Genomic DNA, 14,693 nt, shown 5'->3' with positions numbered 1-14,693 from the left:
TAAAAAGGGTTGCATCCAAGGAATAACCATAATTTGACATGAGGAGCAATTTTTGATATCTGGGCAACAGATTGGTTAATAGATTATAAATTAATTCATAGGTGCTTTGTATCCTATATGTTTGATCCCAGTTTGTATTCATGTCAAAGCATTCTTGTTCGCCAAGACTAGTTCAATAGAATTGGTGAAAAGTGATATTTATAAAATCATGTAAAGTGAAAAATAATAATGGACATTTGAAAGTGTATTTAATTTTTGAAGTTGTGTAATTTATTCGTGAGTTTAATAAGGAAATGTTTTATGAGAAAGAAATCAAATGAATTCGTGTTTAATGGTCTTTTAAATATAAAGAATGTGAAGATTAATCATATAAGAAATTTAGATAATTAGCTAAATTATTTGTAGAAATATTATAAATTTTTATTATTTATAAATTAAATTATATTGATATAATTATATTTATTATTTTATTTAATATAAATAATATTCTATTATAGTATATAACTAATATCCAATACCATTTTAATGTAGCACAAATTAAATTATACTATTATATATTGTATTTGATAATATAAATTATTAAATTTATTTTTAAAATCTTTTTATTTCAATTTATTTATAATATTTATTTTCTAAATCATTAGATTTTGTATGGTGATTTTCAAGTGAATTTCATGATTAATCATGCTTTTTAAATATAATAACCTTTTTATAAATTATATTATAATTATATATTGCATTTTGTAGCATAAATTATTAGTTATAGTCAATTTTCTATTAAATGGTACGCTAATTGACCTCATCTAAACAAATCTATGTCAATTAGAGAGATCAGATTTCCACAATCCATTAGAATTATTAGTGTTGGTAAAAATTCCAACACAATCTAATACAGAAACAATAACTAACAAATCGATGTCCCTCGTACACTTAAATTTTTTCTAAATGATAATCCAAATATCTTCCACCCACCAATTACAGACTAAGATATATTATTCCAATAGAAGAGTCATCCATACAAAGCAATTGGGATAAGGAGTACAATTAATGGAAAACATGTAATTATTAGGACAGACAAAATGCTGCTTTTTAAAATCCCTCCAAGCTCTGTGGAATGAATCCAGAGCGTACATCTGACAGCAAATCAATATACACATTGCCCACTGTTGGACGTGCATTGTTCCAAATAAAAGGAATAAAAATTTATTATTATTAAGCCTTTTTGTTATTAAAAAATTATTATTAAGCCTTTTTGTTATTAAAAAATTATTATTAAGCCTTTTTGTTATCATTGTTATATGGCTAATCAAAGAGCAATTATAATGAAAATGAGGGGTTCAGCAGAAAGAAGTACAGCTTCTTCCAATTCTACGGAGACATGAGATGTCAAAATATTAAATCAATTTTTCGTACACCAATTTATTAATGATGGTGGGCAGAGAAACTTTGGAAATAAATGGAGCCGTTTGTACTATTTAATTTTCTTCTTCTTCTTCTTATTATTATTATTATATTAATCAAGTTTAGATATATAGCTCTTGGCATTTTTAATATTTTGAGTGACCATCATAAATGGGGCTTTTAAATGATTGGCTTACAAAGGTTATTGTAAAGGTAACGTTTAACGGATATATTTAGCTCGTAAATGGGGCTTTTGAATGATTTGTTGGAAAAGGCTTTGCAAATAAATGTTTGAGATTTAAGTAGTCTAACATTACTACGAGTCATATGTTGATCTAAAAATAAATTATCGGGGAATCAATTGGAGACTTATCAATAGCTAAAAAGTGGATAATGACTCTTTACTTATAAAGATTTTTACCCTTTTTTTGGTTGAGTCTATTTTGCAAACTATGATGCTACATCCTTGTGATAATCTTTTATTTTAATCTAACACTTTGAAAAAAAGAAAAAAAAAATGGCACTAGGGGAAATGACCTCTAGTCATCGAAGCTAACTTTGTGCACCTATAGTTTCTAATCTATATATCAAAATTTCTTGATTTTTCTGTGAACCTACGTAAGTGAGTGAAAATCTTAAAGCTAACCTTTCGGCTAAGCTCTAGTTTGTAGAACTCGTGGAGTGCGAGGTGGTCTAAAAGTGTCATTTTAAAATGCTCACCTGATACTTGCCACTAAGACCCCTAAATGGCCACTCACCCAAAAAAAGTACTTTTTGCACAAATGGACCAATTACCAACCAAGAAACCTAAAAAATGGTCAATTATTAATACATGTGTGATCTGTTATTAGTACAAGTGCGGTCATTTTTTGGGGCTTTTAATGGTAGTTATTGGGGGGGGAAGATAGGGGTAATTGAGGGGGTGGACATGGCAGAAATGCATACATGGGCAACAACTAGCTCATTTGCCCTACATGTTTTTTTAGGTTAAGGTGTCTAGATGCTTCTAAAAAGTAGATATATTTGTGTTCTAAATCATGTTTATTGGTGTGTTTTTGTGGCATCACATGATTGGTTGCTATTCAAACTTACTGAAATATTTTTGAGGATAAGTACTGACATGACACTTTGTGTGCTTCACTTGAGGACTAATTATGCTCAAATGCTATCTCTACAATTATACCCTACTCCACTTTAGGATCCTTTCATTTATTGATAAAGGCAACCTTTCAATAAATTTCAATATTTCTGATTGTCAAATTTATTATGAGAGGGAAATATGTTTCAAGGTTGAACCTCATGAAAACTAAGAACCAATCTATTAAAGAAGATTGTATATCTCGTTGATGTACAAATAGATTGCATTATTTTTTTAACACCAATACTCCATAATACATTGAGGAGAGAAGATTGAGTAGTTGATGACTCTAACTTTGCACATTTTAAAATCCAATTTGGCATTTTCAAATCGCTCTCACTTTTGTACAACTTACTTGACAAACTCCCTACTTATAACTAAAGTTCTATTTTGCATCACAAAAAACAATGCCACGTCAACATGCTTTTTTTTGACATTTTTGAATTCTCTTCAGAAAGTTAGATCAATTGGTGTGCACTAGTTGCACTTTATTGGTGTGTTAATGTTGCATAACATGATGCGTTACTTTTTAGATCTAAGGAATATATTTCATTCATTCCTAATATATTTAGTGCTTCAATCCTAACATAGAAATATATTAAGGCACTTGTTGACATTGCCAATCTCATTTCAAATATGTGATGTAAAAAAACACAAGTTTTATACACACAAGATGTAACCATAAAATTTGCACATGATCGTGTATGTAAATTAAATTGTTGTATATCCTTAGATATCTATTATGATAGATTGTAATTCTTATTCATATTGATACAACACATATTTTAGATGAAAATAAATGCTCACAATAGCGTGTCTTGCATTACAGTGGACTTGGGATACAAAATTGTGTAGAAAGATCATAGTTATGATCTAGATGAGATGTAACTACAACAATTGTTAGAAAATCTTGGAGCTGTAAAGAAAGCCAAGAGTATGATATGTAAGTTTGGTTCCCTATTTGTACGTATATTTTTCTATGTACAAAATGCATTCCCTGCAGTAGGAACAATTTCGTGGGATAGAAGTAGGAAAACTATTGATTAGATAAGTGACTCGATAAGTCAATTAGGAGACAATTTTGAAGTTGTAATGGACAACTATTTTGAAGAATTCAATAATAAGATGAAGAACTGAATGACGATACATAAGTCGGTTGTGGATAATTATTTTGATGATATATGTTTTATGGTAGATACACATTTTATATATGCATAGACAATACTACTAAGGTTTGTATGGCTGAGGCTGATGCAATATGAAGTTAATGTTGATGAAGTGACAACAGTAGTAACTGTACTGACATATGACATTGTCAAGAATAGAGTGACATCATAAATAAATGAGCCCAAGATAGATAAGAAAATAAAGAAGGATCTTGAGGGAAAATTTGGCAAAGTTCAACCTCAGATTATTGAAGGAAAAGGTGAGGATGAGAAATCTGAAGAAGAAGCCCAAGCCAAGTCATCTAAGGGCAAAGAACTAGTTGTTGTTGAGCCCAAGGCAACAAAGCAAAAGAAAATAGTGATTGTTGAACCAAAATTGAAAGAGGATCTTGAGAAGGTTGTAAAGAAAATTTTCAAAACACCAAAGTCAGAGCCTAAAAGAAGAGTAGTTACAAGGTCAAAGCCAGCTTAGTCCCCAACTAAAAATAAGAAAGGAAGCCCAACAAAGAGAAAGCCGACCAGAACACCAAAGCAAAATCTACCTAAGAGGTTGAGGAGAAAACTAGTTGTGACACATGAGGAGGAGGAAGATGATGAAGAAATAGAGTCTGATGATCTGAGAAAGCTTCAGATTGTGCCAACACCACCTCTAATAATTGCTAACCAGGTATGTGATACAATGAAAGAATCAACAAACATAGAAGCATTAAAGATAATTTAATTTTGATTCTTTAAATAAATTAGACCAAGGGAAGCTTGAAAATTTTTTGATTGATATGATGATATAATTCAAATCTACACCTATAGAGTTAGGTCAAGGCATTCCTGAGAATTTGTATAATAAAGTTGATGCTAAGTGGAAGTGGGTGTTATCCACTAAAAGACATATTAGGGAAACCACTTTAGCACAAACTATGCTAGATTTAGGGAAGACACATATGCCTATATCCGTGAAAGAATTTGTGAAGAGATTTATGCCTAAGGAGAGGGCTTATAAATTTTTGATGAATAAAGCTCATGAAGTTGAGCAAGAGAGCATCCTAATATGGAAGGAAGCATTTGGGTTGCTTATTCCATCGGCTAATAAAGAAGATGATGAAGAAGAAGAGAGAGAGAGGTGAAGAAGTCAAGGAAGAAGAGGATGATATAGAAGAAGTGGAAAAACTTGTAGAAGAAATCGAACAATTGGTAGAAGGGTGTGAACAAAAAGATGTTGTCACAATTGAGGACATTCTTGATTCGTCCCCACAAAATTAGAACATATTGACTGAGGAAGATTTGAAAATTGCTCCACTAGATGCCTCGAATCCCTCTCTACCATGCACCAATCCAGTGTTACTACAAGTACATGATTATTCAAGGATTGAGAGTGCAAGTACTAAAGGATTCAAAGTTACATCAGTTATAGTGGTTTCTAACATGAGTGTTGAGAAATAGGACAAGGAAATAATTGTGTTTCCACAATTCACCCATGTCACATATGTCAAACCTGATGAGAACAAGACAAAACCAGAGAAAGTGATGACAAAGATAGAGAAACCCAAAGAAAAAGAGGCTATATAGGCTCTTATTCAATTGTCAAGTGTCATACCTACAAAGACCTTAACTACTACACCTATACAATAGGTTAAATAAACTCCATGGGAGAAGTCACCTGGATCGAGTGCAAAGGGAAAACAACTACAGATATCACTACCTAGTGATAGCACCCCTTAATCTCAGATAAAGGCACATACAGATGATATAACAACAAAAACAATGAGTTTAGATGAAGTAATCACATTAGCTATGTATGACTTGAACACAATGACATTGGAGAAAATGGAAGAACTGCAAACCTTGCTAAGTCTCAAGACAAAGCAATAACAGTTGAGAAGAGAACACAAAAAGAAGCAAGTATTGCATAATATAAAGGATACTTTTGTTGATGCATTTGATATTTTAGATGTTAATATGAAACATCCAATTTTAGATCAATTAGTGTACATAGTTGATAGTTTTGGCGAGCCTGCCCTATTGCTAGGTTGGGGACCCCCCCTCCCCTCCCAAATAGAAGAAACCTACTATACTTGGGGCGGGGGGGGGAGGGGGGGGGGGAACTAAACTCTGATGAGATGGTCTGAGAAGAATTTTGAGTAAAAAATTTTGCAGAAAGTTTCAAAAAAACTTGCAATTAGGCAGGTCGAACTTTCTAGCCTTGCCACTTAGCTAGAAGGAATTTTTATAGTAATTCATTCTTTGTACATGAAGCTTTGGTATGTTGAGTTCTCTATTGATTTGATTCAGGTAGATATGAAGGCAAGTACACATTCATTGGGAAAGAATGCAACTTCAAGATCACCTTCATATAATAAGTTGACATTTGATCAAAAGAGGTTAGTTGAGTTAATGGCTAGAGACAGTGGCATACAAAACAAAATGATTTCAATCCAGTTAATGCTACTACCACATTTGGAGATAATTCAGAGGGAATTATCTATAACTCAGAATTTAACAAAGAAAGGTACACATCTTTCAACTGTAGGGAGCTTAATTGATCCAGCTACTCAACTAGAGATTCATATTCAAGTCATGGACTCAACAAGAGACATATGGAATAAAGGACTTGAAGAAATTTTGGCATGTCATCAAACATTTTTGGATAAGTACAAGCTAACCCTAGCAAACCCCAAGCCATAAGTGACAAAAACAAGGGGGAAATATATTCATGCCATACATTACAAAGGGGGAAGTATTAGTGAAAAGGGAAATATGAGAAGATGATAGCAAGGGAGATACATAAATTAGATACAATATTTTTAGATGATACAACATCAGAGTTTGTAGATGTGTATATACTATATATTAGAGATAAATTTTTGAAGATTGAGTTATAGTCTTAGGGGGAACATTATGTTTGCATGCAAAGCTAAGTCATGGAAAAGTGTTTTCGCCACTAATGTCAAAGGGGGACATTATTAATCTCTAAGCCTAAGTTACCTATTGATGTCTAACACTTATTCATTTCCAAGGAAATATTGGATGGTCATCACTACGACTGAGTCATCCAGAGAAGGTTGAGCTACAAAAGACTTGTCTATATTTTATCATAAGCCAAGAAAGTCAGAGGTTGTCGAGAACCCTAGTAGAGACTGAGTCAGCATACAAGTCAAGTATAACAAAAGAGACCGAGCATTTGGCAAGTTAGTTAATGTCAAGTGAGTCAATATATGTCGAGCGAGTAGAAGTTGAGTGACACCATGAATGTTAGTTATGACCGAGCCTCAGAACATTCAAGTGCCAAGTAAACTAGTTTTGACATATGAGTTTGTAATTGTAAAAACACCTATGTAAATCATTTTAGCCAACTTCTACATGACATTTAAATATTGTAGAGACAATTAAGGAGGAGATTACACATCTTGTTATAAGGCATTAATCCAAAGAAAAGCATATTAACCAATCAAAAAATCAGAAGGGTAAAACAAAAAAAAGGATGAAATAAGGATCGTTGATCCTAATCTATAACTTTCTACGATTACCTATTTAAGAAGGGTTCCTACCCTAAGATCAATATATGAATGAGTTGAAGTGAAGGAGAAAACAAGATAAGTACATAGTGAAGGAAGGCTAAGTTTGAAAGAAGATCAGACAAAGCAATCAGAACAATGAATGATAGAACAAAGATATCAAATAAGGAGATCAAATTACGATTTTGAAGAGAGGGGATCCGTAATAAGCTTTCAGAGAAAATTGAAGAATCAAGTACTGAATCAGTTTTAACAAATTGAGTCAAGGAAAATCTCTTAATAGAGAGGTTCTAATAGACCTTATTTAGAAATCCTAACAGAGTCCTTACTTTATTGTAAGTGTAAAATTATTTTATAGGGTAAGACCTAAAAGTCTTAAACACTCTTAGCAAGGCAAACACTTTATAGCGTAGATTAATTGATATGATCAAATTGTAGCCCTAACAAGAAAACATTGTTGTTGTAGTAGTAAATATTTGATGGAGGAGCATCCTGGGTTGACATGTTATCCTGCTCATTTGTGTTCATTCTGCTAGTTGTTACCGAGTTGCAGTCATTGTCGAGTTGTAGAAATTGTCAAGTGTTAGTAATTTTGTAGTATCTACCGAGTTGAAGTTATCCCATGTCATGTTAACCTTCAATTAGTGTGTTATCCCATCTCACTCTGTAGTGTGTGTCAAGTTCTACAGTGTGTGATGAGTGATCCTTCATCTGCCACGTAATCCTTCATGAGCCAAGTGATCCTTCATGTGCTGAGTGTTCCTATTGATGTTGAGTGTCAACATTTTGTTCCTTCTTTTGCTGAGTTGTCTATATTTTGGGAGTCGACTTGCATGTTTAATTCTAATCATGACTTTAATGATACAATCTTGTCTTGGGATGTGTCTAGACCATTTTAAGGTTTCCCTTTCTATTATGTAATGTTCTAGAATCTTTTGTAAGCCTTTTTGGCAAGTATAAATAGGGTGTCTAGGCTTAGAGTTAGAGGAGAGATCTTGGAGAACTTAGAAGTTTGAAGCATGTGTCTGGAAGTGTGAATTTGAAGCTAGATCTTGGATCTTGAATATTTCTTGTATTTGGTCATAACCCAGAAGGCCTTACAGTTGGGCATGTATGTTGATTACTTGATGAAACAATAAAACTCTCTCTCTCTCTCTCTCTCTCTCTCTCTCTCTCTCTCTCTCTCTCTCTCTCTCTCTCTTTGTGTGTGTGGTGTTGTTCTCTTTGTGTGTTTGCTTCTATTGTGTTAACTTTTGGATTGTTGGGTGTGCCTTTGGCCCTAGTTCTTCTTACCATACTTGCATTAGGTGGTATCAGAGCTTGAGGTTTTTCCTTCTAGAGATTGGATTGTGTAGAACCCTAATTCAAATCTGGTTGTAGGGTTGTAGATTTGTGGATTTGGCCTCAGAGGGTTATGATCTTGTAGGAACTTGGTTTATAAAGGATTTTCGTGGTAGAGGAAATGTCAATAATGTAATATTGGATACATTGAGACAAATTGCAAACATATTAGATGTTGTGGAGATAGCTCAGAGGAGAGGAGCACATCTTGATGATGAAGCAGTGGCACCAAACCTTAATCTAGAACCTAAAGAAGATCAAGATGAGTAAAGATTGTTGTGAGTATTGTCTAGGGCACATTCAAAGCCTGTTGTAGAAGTTGTTCCTTATGATGGAAAATTGGACACCAACACTATGTTGGATTGGATCTCTAATATGGAGAAGTTCTTTGAGTATGAAAACACTCCTGATAATAGGAAGGTGAAACTTACAGTTACTAGGTTGTTGTGGTGAGAGCATTTGCAAACTGATAGATAAAGGAGAGGAAAGGAAAAGATCAAGACTTGGCCAAAGATGGTGAACAAGGTAAAGAACAAATTCCTTCCCACTGATAACCAAGTTAGTTTGTTGAGAAAGATGCAAAATTTGATACAAAGAGACATGACTATGAAAGAGTATACTGAGGAATTCTATAGACTGGACATCAGATCTGGACATGTGGATGATGATGTTGCAAAAATTGCAAGATATCTAAATGCATTGAGATCTAGAATTCAAGATGAAATAAGTTTTGTGAAATTGGTAAGTGTAGAAGAAGCATACCAATATGCCTTGAAATCCAAGGAGATCTTGACAAAGAAGCATGGACAAAGACAAAGAGGTAGATATGGTAGATTCTAGAGAGGCAAAGGTAGATCTTATGGATAAAGTGGAAGATTTGACAATTCTGTGTAGGATAAAGGCAAATTTGAATGGAAGAATGATGATAAAGACAAGGCTAAGTGGAAAAGTTGTAGTTCATACCAATGAGGTACTGGTTCTTATGGGGGAAGAGGTAATTCTTATTCTAGAGGTGGTTTCTATGGTAATTATTTCAGATGTGGTAAAGAAGGGCATGGATCTTTTGAATGTAGATCCTCTGAAAGTGGGCAAGGTAATAGAAATGATGTGATTCAAGGAGACACTGAGGATTCACCAAGTAGACCTGAGGATGGAGAAAATCTAATGGTGAGAAGAACCTTATGTAATAAGGGAAGTGATGAGGAACCTATTTTAAGGAGAAGTCTTTTCAAGGCCAGATATAAGATGATTGGAAAATGTTGCAAGGTGATCATTGCCAGTGGAAGTTCTACAAATTTGGCATCAAGAGAGTTGATTACAAAGTTTTCATTGCAAAGGCTAAAGCATCCTAAACCCTATCATGTTTCATAGATCATAGATGAGCATACATTATTGGTAAGTGAAAAATGTGTAACTGTGAAGTTCAAGATTGGACATTACTTTGATGAATTTTTGTGTGATATTATGCCTATGGATTGTTGTCATATTTTTTTGGGTAGAACTTGGAAATATGATGGATATGCTATACATGATGGAAGATTGAATCAATATACTCTTTGGGTGAATGCAAAGAAGCAAATATTGCTTCCTTTCATTGAAAGTCCAAATGAGGTTAAGTGTATGACTGTGAGAATTTGCATGGTTAATGGAAAGCAATTTGAAAAAGAAGTGAAGAAGAATCAAGTATATTTTGCCATAATTCCTAGAGGACTGAGTGTTGGTGGTAATGACCGAGTGACAACAGAAACTGGTGATGTTGATTGAGTACTAGTAGAAATTGAAAACTTGTTGAATGAGTATAAAGAGATTGTTGTAGAGGGTATTCCTTATGGTTTACCACCAGTGAGAAGTATAAGTCATTGTATGGATATGATTCCTAGAGCTAGTTTTATGAACAAAGTAGCATATAGATTAACACCTACAGAGGATGAAAAACTCAACAAACAAGTGCATGAATTGTTACAGAAGGGAATAATTAGAGAAAGTTTGAGTCCATGTGTTGTACCTATTGTATTAGCACCTAAAAAGAATGGAGAATGGAGAATGTGTACTGATTCCAGAGCTATTAACAAGATCACAGTGAAATATAAGTTTCCTATGTCGAGGATGGATGACATAATGGATTGTTTGAGTAGAGCAAAGTATTTTACCAAGATTGATTTGAAGAGTGGCTATCATTATATTAGAATAAGAGAAAATGTTGAATGGAAGACTGCTTTCAAGACAAAAGATGGTTTGAATGAATGGTTGGTTATGCTGTTTGGTTTGACTAATGCACCTAGTACTTTCATGAGGTTGATGAATGAAGTTTTGAAAAGATTTTTGGGTAAGTTTGTGATTGTTTATTTGGATGACATTCTGGTATTTAGTAAGACTAAAGAAGAACATCTTGAGCATGTTAGACAAGTATTGCAGAGATTGAAAGAGGAAAAGTTGATGATTAATTTGGAAAAGTGTTCTTTTATACAAAAGGAGATTGTGTATTTGGGATTTTTGATTTTAGCTAATGGTTTGAGAATGGATCTTGATAAGGTTAAAGCAATTTTGGAATGGCCTACACCTGAGAATGTGGGTGAGGTAAGATAATTTCATGGTTTGGCTAGTTTTTAGAGGAAGTTTATAAAGAATTTCAATGTTGTTTGTAATGCTATGTCTGAGATAATGCGAGGAGATAAAAGGGAATTCAAGTGGACACATGGAGCTGATAAGAGTTTTGAGACCTTGAAACAAAAGGTTGCTAAGTTACCTGTATTGGATTTGCCTGATTTCAATAAGGTATTTCAAATTGAATGTGATGTAAGATGTAGTGCAATAGGAGTTGCATTGAGTCAAGAAGGTAAACCTATTTCTTTCTTTACTTGAGAAATTGAATGATGCTAAAAGGAAGTATTCTATGTACGATCATGAGTTTTATTTTGTTGCTCAAGCATTGAAGAAGTGGAGGTCCATTATTTGATTCCTAAGGAGTTTGTATTGTATATTGATCATAAAGCTTTACAGTACTTGGAAAGTCAACATAAATTGAATCAAAGACATATGAAGTGAGTTGAGTATTTACAGAGTTTTACACTTGTGATTAAGCATAAGAGTGGAGTTACTAATAGAGTTGTTGATGCATTAAGCATAAGAAATTCTTTGTTGATTGAGATGAAGTTTGAAGTTCTTGGTTTCAATGAAATAAAAGAGTTGTATGATACTGACCATGATTTTTCTAAGGTGTAGAGAGAATGTAGAGCACCAAATCTAACTAATCACATGAGAAAGTATGACGAAAATTTCATTCAAGAAGGTATGTTATTCAAAGGTATTCAATTGTGTATTCCTAGAAGTTCTATGAGAGTTAATTTGATTAAGGAAAAGCATAGTGGTGGATTGGTTGGAAATTTTAGAATTGATAAGACATTGAGTTTGTTGAAGGAGAAGTATTATTGGCCACATATTTATAAAGATGTTCAAAAATTTGTAAAGAGTTGTGGAGTTTGTCAAGTTGCAAAAGGAGTAAGTCAGAATACTAGATTATATACACCTATTTTTATTCCTGAGAAACCTTGGAGTGACATCAGTATGGATTTTGTTCTTGGATTTCCTAAAACAACAAAGGGGTATGATTCTATATTTTTTATTGTGGATAGATTTTATAAAATGGCTCATTTTATACCATGTAAGAAGACATCAGATTTTGAGCATGTTGTTGAACTTTTCTTCAAAGAGATTGTTAAATTGCATGGATTACCAAGAAGTATTATTTCTGATAGAGATAGTAAATTTGTTGGTTATTTTTGGAGAACTTTGTGGAAGAAGATGGGTACTGAGTTGAAATTTAGTTCCACATTCCATCCGCAAACTAATGGACAGACAAAGGTTGTGAATAGAAGTTTGGGTAATTTGCTGAGATGCTTAGTTGGAGATGAACCACATAATTGGGAGATGGTATTGGCACAAGCTAAGTTTGCATATAATAATTTTGTGAATAGAACTATAGGGAAGATACCTTTTGAGATTGTTACTAGAATGCATCCTAGAGGAGTATCAGATTTAAGGGATGTTATTGGTGAAGAGAAGAGAAGTGATGTAGGAGAAGACTTTGCTGATTTTATGGAGTCCTTGGATAAGGAAGTGAAGCTGAAGTTACAAAAAAGTAATAAGAAGTACAATGAGAATGCTGATAAATTAAGAAGACATCATGTTTTTGAAGTTAGTGATGAGGTGATGACTCATTTGAAGAAAGACATATTTCCTGTTGGAACATACATTTTGCTAAAGATGAAGAAGTTAGGACCTTGTAATATCTTGAAGAAGTTTGACATTGGAAATACTTATGAAGTTGAGTTACCTAATGACATGGATATATCTCCTATATTCAATGTTGTTGATATGTATAAGTATCATGAGTCAAATGATGAAGTTGTTGTACCTGATGATTATCCTAAGAAGTAGATTAAAGAGGTTGAACATATATTGGATCAGAGAGTTGGTAAAAGAACAAGAGGAAAATATTACTGTGAATATTTGGTGAAGTGGAAGAACAAACCAATTGAAGATGCTACATGGATTTCTCAATCTAGGTTAGATTCAACTCAAGTTGTGACACTTGCATGATTTAGGAGAATCATTTCTATCTACCCTGGTTGTTTGATGCAGAAGCATCCTAGGTTGACATGTTATCCTGCTCATTTGTGTTCATTTAGCCAAATGTTGCTGAGTTGTAGTCATTACTAAGTTGCAGTGATTGTCGAGTGCTAGTAATTTTGCAGTATCTACCAAGTTGAAGTTATCCCACGTCATGTTAACCTTCGGTTAGCACATTATCCCATCTCACTCTACGATGTGTGCTGAGTTCTACAATATGTGCCAAGTGATCCTTCATGTGCCGAGTGTTCTTGTTGATGTCGAGTGTCAACATTTTGTTCCTTCTTTTGTCAAGTTGTATGTATTTTGGGAGCTGACTTGCATGTTCAATTATGATCCTGACTTTAATGATATGATCTTGTCTTAGGATGTGTTCAGAACATTATAAGGTTTGACTTTTTGTTATATAATTATGTTCTAGAATCTTTTGTAAGTCATTTTGGCAAGTATAAATAGGGTGTGTAGGCTTAGAGTCAAAGGAGAGGTTTTAGAGAACTTAGAAAGTTTGAAGCCTATGTGTTTGGAAGTGCAAATTTGAAGTTGGATCTTGGATCTTGAATGTATTTTGTATCTAGCCATAACCCATAAGGCCTTACAGCTGGGCATGTATGTTGATTACTTGATGAAACAATAAAATTGTTTTGTTCTCTCTTTCTCTATGGTGTCATTCTCTTTGTGTGTTTGCTTCTATTGTGTTAACTCTGCAAGGTGGTTTGGAATGTTGGGTGTGCCTTTGGCCCTAGTTCTTCTTACCATCCTTCCATCAAGATTTGTGGGTTTCATCCCCACCCCAGTTTTACCTTCAACTTGAAGTGTTTATGGGTTACAAAAATCATTGTGTTATGTATTGATAGTTTACATGGATGTTATGCTTAGATAGATTTCATTTCAGCATTACATGTTTATGTTTATATGGTATGAGATATAAAATATGAGATGGACTAGGTGTGAATACAATTAATTGTCTTATAAGAGAAAAGTTTTATAGATCCTGATTAACACCCTCCCCCCCTCTCAGTATCTTGTTTCTCATTAAGATTTCCAACAAAGCATAATGTTCACCAAAGGTGAATTATCCTCCACTGTGCATGAAAGTACGTAAAAAAATGAGAGGATAATAATGCAAAGGTGTATCTCAGAAATAGAGGTGTGAGACAAAATGTGCTCAAATAGAGTGCAAATTCCTATGTGTCTACATGACAATTAATATGAAAATGCATTATCCTAAGTAAACTTAAGTAAAGTGTACTTAGTAATGTTAATTATACCAACACATGCGAAAGTTGGAAGGTGAATGTGATGCTTAAGAATATGAAAACTTCTTTATGACCAATCCATTCCCAAGTAAAGAAGTTGAGCCAATATGGAACATGGAGGAAGGATTGTTTGTAAGATTGAGTCTTATGTGTTTGCATGAACAAACTCAAAGGTTTGTAAAAAGTATCCAAACATTAAAAGGGTATAATTGATATTTTACTCCTCATTTATAAGTGTGAGGAATGAGTTTTC

Source organism: Cupressus sempervirens, chromosome 1 (assembly GCF_028749045.1).
Source record: "Cupressus sempervirens isolate cs-2001-9-10 chromosome 1, ASM2874904v1, whole genome shotgun sequence".
In the NCBI taxonomy this organism is placed as follows: Eukaryota; Viridiplantae; Streptophyta; class Pinopsida; order Cupressales; family Cupressaceae; genus Cupressus; species Cupressus sempervirens.
The sequence above is the reverse complement of the archived record's forward strand: the minus strand, read 5'-3'. Positions refer to the sequence as shown.